A 12,748-nucleotide genomic window follows, 5' to 3' on the forward strand; every position below is an offset into this window, starting at 1 on the left:
CCACTAATTTTCATATAACCTAAAAAATTGCCTTCAGCAGAGATTATAAAGTAGCATCAAAGAAGGGTTCTTTTTTGTGGAAATGTGTGAAAAGACTGACTTTATTCATTCACTAAAGCAAGAGTGAAGCAAGATGATTGAAAATAATAACAAAATTGAGTATAAAAGGGAAGATTGTTCTTAGAAAAGTCTAGCATCATTGTCTTCAGATGGCACTTGGTTGTATATTTTAAATGTAATGCACTGTAAACTGACTGTAATGTAAATGTGTTGTAAACTGTAATGTCACTGAGCAAAACTCAACCGATGGCATTACGTTTTATTTTCACGACTGGATAAACAGTTCAATGCAAAGTTATAGTTTTGATTTCAGTTTTCTTTTTCGTTCTTCTTATTATTTTTAAATTAGGAATTTTTTTGTTTTTTTTGAGTTTTTAGTAAAATATTTAGCAACTTTGTTATGTGCTTTTGTCATTTGTTTATTTATTATGTTGCTATATAAGATTTTTTATTTTATTTTAGTTTTGTTTACTATTATAATTTTAGTCCTTTAAACTTATTTCAGTTTATTTCTGAGGTCAAATTTAATTTTTTCGTTAATTTTTTTCCTCCAGTAATTTTTAGGCTAATATTTGATTGGATTTCAATGAACAGAAACGCTTTCAACGTTTAAATTTAAGTAAAACTAAAATAACCTTGGTACAATGTGTACAGAGCTATACATTGTATAAGAGCGAGCCAAATTCACGAGACCATATATGGCACTTCCTTCCTTAGTATCCATGCCGGGCACACAACAGGCTGTAAATGTGTGCCAAGGGAAAGCAGGAACACACTCATATATCTTTCAGATAAGAAATGGTCTGTTTTTTATGTACACAAAGAACAAAGCGCAGCTGTCATGGCTGTTTCCTGTGTATATTCCCCGCCACTGCTTTCTAATATCCTTATCTCCTGTTGTCAAGTACACATTATCAGCCAGGTTTATAAAACTGGGTTGTGAAACTACCTATGTCACAGTTGTGAGTGGTTCAATCGGTTTTAAACTGCTTTCATGTCATAATAGTTGTTTGAATGCACAGTAATGTGAGCTACAGATGGAGAAAGCTTTTTTTTTTAGGTAAGCCTACATACAGTAAGAACATTTCAGCACATGCCCACGCATAAGTGCTCTTTGAACATTAATGTAAACTACGCTCCGTCAAGATAAGGAACTAACACTACAACACTTGTCAGAACAATAGGTCAGAACAATAAAGGACCCTAAACTGGCACATTCTGTCAACTGCTACCTGAATCGCATCTAATAAAATATGTGCTGCATTGGGATGTTGAAGATGCAGAATGATCTGGAAGGTAAACAGCCGACCAGTGTAAGTACAAACCCTGCCCAAACCAAACCGCTGTTATGACAAAGAGACCTTGTGACCACACTGGACTCCCGTGAACTCTTGGGTTCGCGGCTACTGTGTGCCACATGTTTAATTCTTTATCCTCTCGTGGTCAGCTCTCCTCAAGACCACCCTTCAGTCACAATCCTTAATAGTTTGCAGGTTTCGCTGTGAAAGCAGCATTCATCATGACCTTCGTCAGAGCTGGTCAACACCACAGCATGCTGCCATCACTGACGCTTGTGGGTGTAATCTAGAGCTGTCACATGTGGGATTCTGAAGTCTGCAACCAATATCCTTAAATACAGAGGACAGTTAGAGTTTGCAGTATGAAAAAAAACAGATTTTACTTTGTTGAACGAAATGACTAAACTCGGCAAAATGTGTTATTTTAGCACACACTTTTTAAAATAACCTTATTTGTAACAATTATTTCTTTTGCGCTTTTCACACTGTATTTATTTGTTTATTTTGCTGCATTGTTCTGAAAAAGATATTTGGAGAAATGTTTGTTCTGGGCACTACTGACTAGGACAAACACACTACTATGGTAGTCAAAATATCTTCTTTTGTGTCCAACAGGGGAAAGAAATGTATACATGTTTGGAACAACATGAGGGTGTTTAAATGATGACAGAATTTTACAAACAAATCGCAAGTCATTTCAACTCACTATTTTTTTTTTATGTATCTAGTGATAAGTAGCTGTAACTTACAGTATAAAAATAATATGAAATGGACGTAGCAAACTTCGCAAAACTATTTAAGATACTTAAAGGGACAGTTCACCCACAAAGAAAAACGATCATTTTATCATTATCATTTACTCACATTTAAGCTGTTCCAAACTGTATATATTTTTTGTTCTGATGATATTTGGAAGAATGCTCGTAACCAAACAGTTCTTGGCCACTATTGACTACCACAGTAGAAAAAATCACAATGGTCGTCAAAAGTGACCCAGAACGGTTTGCTTTCGTACATTCTTCAAAATATCTTCTTTGGTGTTTAACGGAACAAAGACATATATGAAGCAATTTTTCCTACTATGGTGTTTAATGGTGCCCAAGAACTGTTTGGTTTTACATATTCTTCAAAATATCTTCTTATGTGACTGAGGCCAGTAACACCAATGCCTAAAACCAACTGTCTATAAGACAAATGGGATTTCAATCTTATTCTTTCAATAGAAAACACATCAATGCATAAAAGACACGACAGGGTCTCAGATTTTCTGCAGTTTGACAGTTAAATATGAACTTGTTTATCACAGAAGCGTGATGGTTCAGGGAACACGAACATGTGCTTCCACGCACCCTTCACAGTTGGTCAATGTGTCCCTTTATAATGGTTACAACAGCAGTAGGTGTCTGTCATAATTGCTCCATAATAAAAAGATGCCCATCCCAGATCGGGTGTAATGTACTCTGACATTGTCATCGGCACAGCATGACCGCCACCGGAGCACAGGAGCTCTCAGCACCATGAATTTCATTTCATTAAGAGTGAATAACCCCCTCCTGTGTGACCACAGGGCGCTGTAGAACCAAAGAGCACAGGTAACACCAAACCACGGCTTTACTGGAAAACAGAGGTCATTGCATTCATGTGCAACACTATGGTCAAGATAACAGGAGGACTGAATCATCACAAATACTGTTTTTTCTGCCAAGCAACATATAACCTCATATATGTTGCTGTTGTGATAATGTTCATGTTTAAAATTGGTTGAATGGTTGTCCAGCGTCATAAAGAATGAAAATAAAGGTTGTTTCTGTCATGTTTTGACTAAAATCAAACACATCTAAGTAATGCCTCGGGCGTTACAACAATACAGATGTAAAAAAAATGATTCCACAGACATCTGGGTGATGAAAAACTCCGTGTTGTGAAATAAAAAATGTATCATCTGGGGTTTACTGGAATTGTCTAGTCAGCAGGGATTAGAGCTACAAGAACATACAGCGAGACTGTAAGGAAAGATGTTTATAAATCCACACGCTCTATACAATCATTACAATCTTAAAGCTGCGATCGGTTACGTTTACCTCTCTATCACCATCTCTGTCTGAAACATAACATTGCAGGTTCCTTTACATATTTGTCTTTACACGGGTTAAGGGCAAATGAGGGCCAATTGATATTTCTTTTGAAATCATTCCAGCCACCTCAAATTATACCGTATATCATTCTTCTAAACTTGCCGCTATGAATCGGGTTAAGGTTAAAGGGATACTTCACCCAAAAATGAAAGTTCTGTCATCATTTACTCACCCTCAGATTGTTCTGCCGAACACACACGAAGATATCTGGAAGATTGTCAAATCTCACCCTCCGTTGACTCATATAGTATTTATTTTCCCTATATGCCAGTAAATGGTGGGTGAGATCTGACATTCTTCCAAATTTCTTCCCGTGTGTTCAGCAAAACAAAGACATGTATACAGGTTTGGAACAATCTGAGGGTGAGTAAATGATGACAGATTTTTCATTTTTGGGTGGAGCATCCCTTTAATCGGGTTAAGAAGACACTCAAAAAAGTCACAAACTACAGCTTTACATTTGACTGTTCATGCAAGTTTTACGTATTGAAACATGCCCAACGTGTCATGTGTGTGGCATATGGTCAATGGGAGCTCTGAGCATCGACTGTAACAACAACACAAGCGCATTCATGATGGACTAAAAAAACTCCACTCACTTTAATTAAAGAAGAGCAGATAAAGCTATCAGATACTCCACTCACCACTCTTCACTCAATGCCAACAAGTCTGCCGCCATTATGGGTATTGCATAGCTGTGTTGCACTTGACACAGTTTGGAACAATGGCACAGGCGTTATCACGTTTCATCAGTTTGGTGGCACAAGGCTGAAAAGGATATGTGCAGTTTATGCTTCCACTAGTAAGCTGTCACATCTGATTGAGAAAAGAACTTTGGACAAGACATATCCGTTTAATAGTCTCTTTCAAGCAGCGTTTTAAAAACGGTTAACAAAGACATTTATAGTAATAAAGTTCTATTATGCTTATTCTGTCGCTTCTGGCAAGCGTGCGTTTCTTGTGTGTTCCTATTCTTGTTTTGGCTTAATGTTGATTTGCTACCCAAACTAGGCACCGCATGCGGTACATGACAGGGAATGTCAGAGGCGCTTGTTAAATTGATCACCCCTATTCTATTTCTAAGTCATGAGTCTGTCAATACAGCATATGTGTGATTTTCTTTACAATTATGATGTTTTGTGTGGTACAGCTCAAGGCAGTTCGTGGCATACGCACAAAATTTTGAATCTATTGATACGTGTTCATGGACACAAATTTACCCCTTTTTTTTTAGCACGTATGCACAAAAAAGATTGTACTGACTGAGACGAAAAAAGGGGGGAATTCGTGTCCATGAACACGAATTAGTAGATTACAGTTTGTGACAATGTCACAAATTCCTGTGAGACTGTGTTGCAACACAGGCAAAAGTCCATGTGAAATCAAACTTGATCCTGTTTACTCTGTTAGTGCATATTACTAGTATTTGTGGTTAACTTTTCATCTCTGCACAATTTCTTTTACATTTGGACAATTCCAGCGTTATGGATGTGACATTTTGAGTAAAAACTTGAATGATCAATTCTGTACACAGTAAAATCGCCAGTGTTAAAAAAGGTCAAATTAACACTCACGGTGTATATATAATTCACACTCTCAAAGTGTGGATTATATAAACACTGTGAGAGTTCATTTGACCCTTTTTAACACTGGCGATATTGCTGTATTTATTATATATTGAATCTAGGGATGCACCGAATGTTCGGCAACCGAAAATAGATGTTCGAAACGGTTGTCAGTAAGATTTGCTTGCATGGATGTTTTTTTCCCTTTAAATCATTTTGCAGTGCAGCCTTTAATAATCCAACAGTTTTCATTTATTCATATTTTTACCTTATAATGTTAAATGACACTTTTTAATGAAGTGTTTTGTCGTAGGGGTACAGAGTACAGTACATTCTTTCAGCAGTCAGTCATCATCCTAATATGTGACCCTGGACAACAAAACCAGTCTTATGGGTCAATTTTTCGAAATTGAGATTTTTACATAATCTGAATAAATAATATTTATATAGATGTATGAGTTGTTAAAATAGGACAATATCTGGCTGAGATAACCGTTTAAAACTCAGGAATCTAAGAGTGCAAAAAAATCTAAATATTGAGAAAATTGTTGTTGAAGTTGTTAATCAGGGGCACTGTGGCAGACCATCCACTCACAAAAATAAAGTTTTTATACATTTAAGGTAGGAAATTTACAAAATATCTTCATGGAACATGATTTTTACTTGATGATTTTTGGCATAAAAGAAAAATCGTTCATTTTGACCCATACAATGTTGTTTTTTCTTTTACTAAAAATGTTCCCGTGCTACTTAAGACTGGTTTTGTGATCCAGGGTCACATATAGACTATTCAAGAAGGGAGAGGGCTACATTTTTTTTTTATTTAGCCTACTTGTTTTATTCAATTTGATTTTAAGTTATATTGTATTATTGAAAAGCAAGACAAAATATAAAAAGCACATTTTGATCATTCAGTTGAAAAAATTGGCTAAATAAATAGAAGTAATAAGAAAAGCCATGTTACGTGTTCGGTATTCGGCCTTCGGCCAAGTGTTTCATTTTTATTCGGCCAAGAATTTTCTTTTCGGTGCATCCCTTATTGAACCATTTGTTTACATTTTACTAAAGCCGTGAAGATAGAGTCCAGTATTAGAATCAGAAAAAACACAAGTTTTCGGTTTTAAATGAGAAAAATTTGTGTGTTCTGGATGTGACAAAAAAGGATGCATGTTTTTGAGTGACAACATACTTTATAGGATTTCTGTGAATTGAAATGCGCAAACTACAAGCAATAATATCCAACAAATGGAGAAGGGATGGGTCTTCATAGAGCATAAAATAGTTATTTTAATTTAAGGTGCCCATTTATGAGGAATATGTACTGTTATGGATGTGACAATTCACTTACCTGACTATGGAATCTATGCTTTAAAAACAAACAAACAAAGCTAAAAAAAACTTTGAGACTTCATATTTTCCAAATATTGACATCTGACCTGTCACTATGGTGAAAACCTTTGGTAAACATTTGATTTTTTCATCTTAAGGTTGACATTTACTTGAAATTGCCCATTTGTAAATTTTCAATAAAATCTGAATTTTTACTCTTTCAAAGCTGAAAATGTGGTTAGTCAATGACATGTATGCATTTGATAGACAAGTTTATCCAAAGCGACTCAGAGTGCATTCAAGGTATACATTTTATCAGTACGTGCTTTCTCTCAGAATCAAAACCGTGACCTTGCTCTACCAAGTGAGCTAGGAGCACAGTTGTGGATTTCCACCAAACCAAAATACTACACATCTTGAATAAATGGCTTGCTGGATTAATACTGTCTCTGCGTCACAGCATGCCATGTTTCATAAACCCTACTGCATCAAACATAAGCAGTAAGCTACTCACAACCAGCGTTTGTCAATATAAGCCTCTGGATTCCAGCTCAAGAGCTGCAAAGGGTGGATGGAAGGATGCTTTTCTTTCAGACAGGGTGATAGGATAAACTGTCACGACATTCAATGGAATATACATGAATATCCTCGCATTTCTACTTGAAGTTGTACAATCCACCTTTCTGGGCACTCTGGTTTGGCCTAAAAGCCCATGAGTACAGCACACTTATTAGGCTAAGCTTGATTTAAAGCTGGACCGAAAATCCTTTAATATTACTTTAATAACAATTAATGTGCTGCTTGCTTGTGATCTTTATGATGTCAGCAATTCTTTTAAGAATTTGGGAGAGTCCCTATTAAGTCCATTTCCTGTCCTGTTTCTCGTCTCTACGTTCAACGGCCCATCTTCTGTGCCTGTGGCCTGGGCTGAGATCACTGCTGTGTGGTCCACAAGGTTACAAAGCATGATTTATAGCAACCATAGTGAAGAGCCTCTTCTGAGAAAGTGGCGAACACATACGGCATCCATGTGAGAGCAGGAACGGGCGGTATGCACACGTGAGACGGTGGAAAATATGCATCACTAGCTCACAGTTATGCTGTGTTACGTGTTGAAATGTACTACAGTTGTGTATACAGTGTACATATTTGTTAGCATTACTGCATCTGGAACTTCAATATTTTAAGCACTTCACATAGGATAGATAAAAAGTCACTTTCTGTACAGTGTCAGGCATGGGAAATTATCGGAAATGAATGTGTTGCCTACTTCTAGGAAGCAGAAATATCCACGGAGACATTGGTCAGCGCACCTTGTTGATTTATGAGGAAGTCCTGAGGGGTGTTTCACTCTGTCAACAGCAGTGCTCATACATATCCATGATCACAAACAAGACCTCCCAGCGCCTCTGACAAATATGATCTCTCGCTGAGCCAGAGAAGCGTTTATTAGGCAATGCAAGAAATTAATCTTTAAGTTTAAGGGATTCGCTTGAAAGGTTGGTTTTTAGAAATTGATATGGTGGCATTTACAGTAGGAGTCATTTGGTGTTGACTGGAACTTTGGGTGTTTGAGCTTGGGTGTAGAGGACTACTGGACACATTTTAGTACTCGGCCAATATTAACTTGGTCCTTATTTATGTCATTTTAGTGCTTTTAAAGGCGTCAGCATTACATCATCACAACAACCTCTTCTGAGAAGCAAAATAAATTTGCATATTAAAGGGATAGTTCACCCAAAAACTCCAATTTGCTGTTTATTTACTCACCCCCAGGCCATCCGGGATGTAGGTGACATCGCGATGATTGCGATCTTCTTCTTGTAGTATTTGGTGGCGGATGGCATACCTTAAATCACCACCTGCAGAAAGGGAAAACCTGCAGAAACAGTCGCTCAACACTCCCTTTCTGCAGGTGGCGCTGAACGCACCAGACACTAAAATGTATAGTATCATTTGTTTTAGATGTAATGCAATGTGTATACAAGATTTAAGGTTCAAAAACGCTGTATTTTCCACATACCGTGCATGTTTGTATCTCCTCTTTGCCCCGCCTCTCTGAAACACGCAGATTTTTTACAAAGCTCATCGCTCTGAAAAGCGAGGTGTGCTACGATTGGCCATTTAACCAGTGCGCAGTGATTGGTCGAATACTGCAAGCGTGTGGCGGAAATGTACCGCCTCTTACCATATTTGGAACATCAGGTTCCAAATATAAAAAATGCAAAAACACATATTCGCGCCATATGACCCCTTTAACAAAGATTAAGATGTCAGTTAATGCATTAACTAATGTGATTGAATGAAACACAAACATTATTATAAAGTGTTCACAATGGAAACTAAATAGTCTTTATTCCAAAATATGCAATTAAACAAAATTACAAAAAGATTCAGAAATTTTGATTTACTGTGTTAAGAAGATCCAATATAAACTCATGTTGGTTTATACAGCTAGAATAACAACTTTTGTATTTTTTTAACATGGTGCCTTAATCACAGCTGACTGATCAAAGCAACATCGCCACAAACACACACCAGCACTTTCAGTCGAGAGCTTTATTAACATCAGACAATCATTACTCGTTGTTTTAAGTTTAAACCAGGAGACAGAAACCATCACATGCCTGGTTGCCTTGGTGAAATCCTGTTAGCATTGAGTAAAGTTTAATGATTACTAACAAAAGCATGGCTGTGAGAGCCTTGATTTAAGAACCAAATATCCTTGTGAATATTTGATTAAATTATTTGCAGAATTTAGTAATTTGCCAAAGTGCAGATGCACGTTAAATCAGCAACTCAAAAAGCAGCTAAGCCATTCGACTGTCACATTAGATCTAAGCGTGTTAAGGCATTCAATAGCTCCTCTTCCCATAATTACCACTAAACACTTGACCTCTGACCCTCGTAATTGCTTCCTATCGATGCCAATTGTTGACTTGCTTAAAATAGAAGATCAACACGAGGGGCAGTGACAACTGAAACAGCAAGACTTTCATTGATCCACTATACCACATCATTACACTATTGCAAAAACTATTGATCTTAGAAGTGTATAGTCTTCTAAAAAAGACATTTAGTGACTTTTGAAATGTCAATAAGCATCTAGAATGAAAGGGAGTGTATGCGAGTGTGTGTGAGACATTGAAGGCTGTGTTGTGTAGATCAGTGGTTCTAAAACTGGGGGCCCCAAGATGGAGCCAGGGGGAACACAGATGTTGTGGTATTTTATGAATTATAGAAAATTATCAAATTACATGTAATTAAACATCAGATAATAATTGATGTCCCAGCATTGTATAGATGAATATGTTTTTGGTTGAACTAGAATTCAAAGTTTAAGATTATAAGTCTTTGTTTGGGGGGGCCGCAAAGCGATGCACTCTACAGGGTGCCCCACAACAAAAACGTTTGAGAACCACTGGTGCAGATGCATAAGAGACTAGTTTCCACTATGATGGAGACGTAAAAAGCATGGATAGTTTGTGTAGTGTGGAGGGAAATCATTACCTTTTAATGTCCTGAACTTAGACAAATAAGAAACATAAGAGCGTAATGAAAGAATAACTCCAACCAAATAAAGACAAAGGTCATGAGTGTAATTTTGGAAGTTGCTGATGAATGAATATGTTAGGAATGGTCTCACGGTTATACAAATAAATAACAAGAGCCTGAAACACTAAGCAAACCATGATGGAGTCTTTGTGTGCCCATCAAAATCACCGACACGTTGCCTTTAACTTTAATAGCGGGTGCAATGTCACCTCAACATGGCTGCTTTCACGAGCTGGTTTTTTGCTGCTACAATTCCCACAGGACCGATCGCAGCACACAGAGGATATAGAGTTTTACAATATTCATCAGGAGCTTATGGAATCATTAGACAAAGGTAATGTGTTCTTCATTATTTATTAACAGTGGTCACGGCGGAGTCAGAGTTAAATTGTCCCAGGGTTCTCCAGACCGGCCTGTTAATTGTAATTCCCACAGGAACTATTTCTTCTGTGTACAGTGGAACTCGAGACATGTAAAAGCCAACCAAGCCCACGCTCACGACAACATAAACCCATCTAAAATTGTATAGAGTAACTTAAAACCCTTCCAAGGCGTTATTTATTACAACAATAACACGTCAAAGCAACTCAAATGTCTGAAAAAGAACGACTGCACATCAAAGACAACTTTGGTCATTTGTGCATTCTTGTTGTCACGGTTGACCTGATTCCCGTCCACATTCTGGCCTGTTGGCAGGATCCAGAGGAATCCTGAGGTCCGCTAATTAAACCGGGGACGTTATTTTTAGGAGCACGGCCTCGATACAGCTGTTCCCTTTTATTGAGAAGCAGTGGCGGAGGTTGAAGTTGTCTTTAGGTACCCTCACTGTGGTGCACACAGACAAAGTGCGCTCTGTCTCTGGTTGGATAAATGGCGTCTCTGTGGATGCCGGGTTACACAATGAAACCAGAAGCTCCAGGCATGAAGCCCGAGCAACTGAAGTGGTCAGAGAGGAGACTCCTAAAAATATCTCTCAGTCTCTCTCTCTCTTCCTCCGTCTCTATCTCCTTCTCTTTTAATTCCACTTCGTACCAGCCTGACGTCTTCCCACACTTCTTCTTTTTCCTGTTCTTCCCTCTTCTGGTTTATAATCATGTAACAAGATGTGTCATATATTGCTCATTGTGCAGAAGTGAGCAGCTGAAGGGAATTAGTCGGCCTGGCGAGCTACAAAGGACGGCGTGACACATAGCTTAAAGCAACAGTTCAACCAGGAATTGCAATTATGATATACTTTACTCCGGTCTGCTTTTTTTGTGAAACCAAAAAATTCACATTTCAATACAGTGGTCACTACAACAAAATCTGTGCAATATGTATGCTATATTTCAAGTACTTAATAATGCCAAAAAAAAATTCAGCCGAATTATTTCTTTAGGCTTATTTCTTAAAGGCTACTGGGAAAGATTTGTAAGTCTTGCATTTGGTGCTTTTATTTGTCTCTTTTCTACTGTTTTCTTAGAATTAGTGGCTATCAGAGGTGGAAATGGATGAGATTCACTGGGGGGACTCTAGTTATGGACATTTTTATATTTTATGATGGTTTATTTAATTTTATGTATGTATGAAATGTGCATAGCATTTGGATGCTCTTTTATGGATCAAAGATGGAAATCGCTACATTTTGAGGTGGAACTCCGCCCCCCCTTGGAATTCACTCCCTGTACCTGCCCCAGCATCCCCCCCATTTCCAGCCACGGTGGCTAAAGAGAATAAATGAAGACATTTCAACATAACATCATGTGTCGTCAACCACATTCTTATGCTGTGTTTGAAAAAACTTGAATTTACGATATTTCCCCCCTCAAGCTTGAAAATAATGTCTGAAACCAAAGTTTGAAATCAGACATCCAACCTCTGATCTTGGGCGAGTTCAATGAACCTCGACCTCAAGGAGAGGCGTGATTTGACATCATGTACAAGATGCTTCCAGTGAGATTAGCGCAAACGCAAAAGCAAACTTGAAAGATTTCACAGCACGAAATGAAATTATATTAAAGTATCTTCTGCAAGTTTATTAATAAATTCAAATAGGGATATAACAATATTATCGATATTGTGTTATCGCAATAGCAAAATTATCTCAATATTACCGTGGTCACATGACTGTATGAAACGATAGGTCTTCCGGGCCTAACATAGAGAATGTTAGAAAAAATTTACCTTTGTCAAGGTCCATCTGGTGCAATTGTCTTATAAAAGGGATTTTTAGGTCATTTGACCCATCTCATACTATAACTCATACCTCTAAGCAACAGTTATGATTAGAGGATAAAGAAAAGAGGATGCTTATGGCACGTTTCCAAGTCATCATTTGTCATTTTAAATATCGGATTAACTATCGCAACGTGGACTTTATACCGAGGTATTATCGTACAGTGAGATTTTGATATTGTTACATCCCTAAATTCAAATCATAAACACCATATTGGCGCTCTTCAATGTGCTGCGACTTGAGATTGACTAAAATGGGGGAGGTAGGTCCGAGGTAGGACATTTAAAACTTTGTTTCGGACATATTATTACATGCAGCCAAAAGAAGCAAACAAGCGTGATGCACAGCGACTCTGTAGCCAACAGTGTTTTCTACCCCATAGGCCCTGTCAGTAATTTCACTCTCATGACCCTGTAAAGTTTTTCAATCACCGTTCTAATGTGTCACCTTCTAATGTGAACCTAATACAACATTACTATAATAACCATCAAGAGTCTCTTTTTTAGTCTAAACATCAGGAGCACAGCATCCCAAAATGCTGCCTATATGTTGCTCGCTAGTTTTGGAACAGGGCCATTATGATCTCAAGGG

This window comes from Triplophysa rosa, linkage group LG5 (genome assembly GCF_024868665.1).
Source record: "Triplophysa rosa linkage group LG5, Trosa_1v2, whole genome shotgun sequence".
Taxonomy (NCBI): Eukaryota; Metazoa; Chordata; class Actinopteri; order Cypriniformes; family Nemacheilidae; genus Triplophysa; species Triplophysa rosa.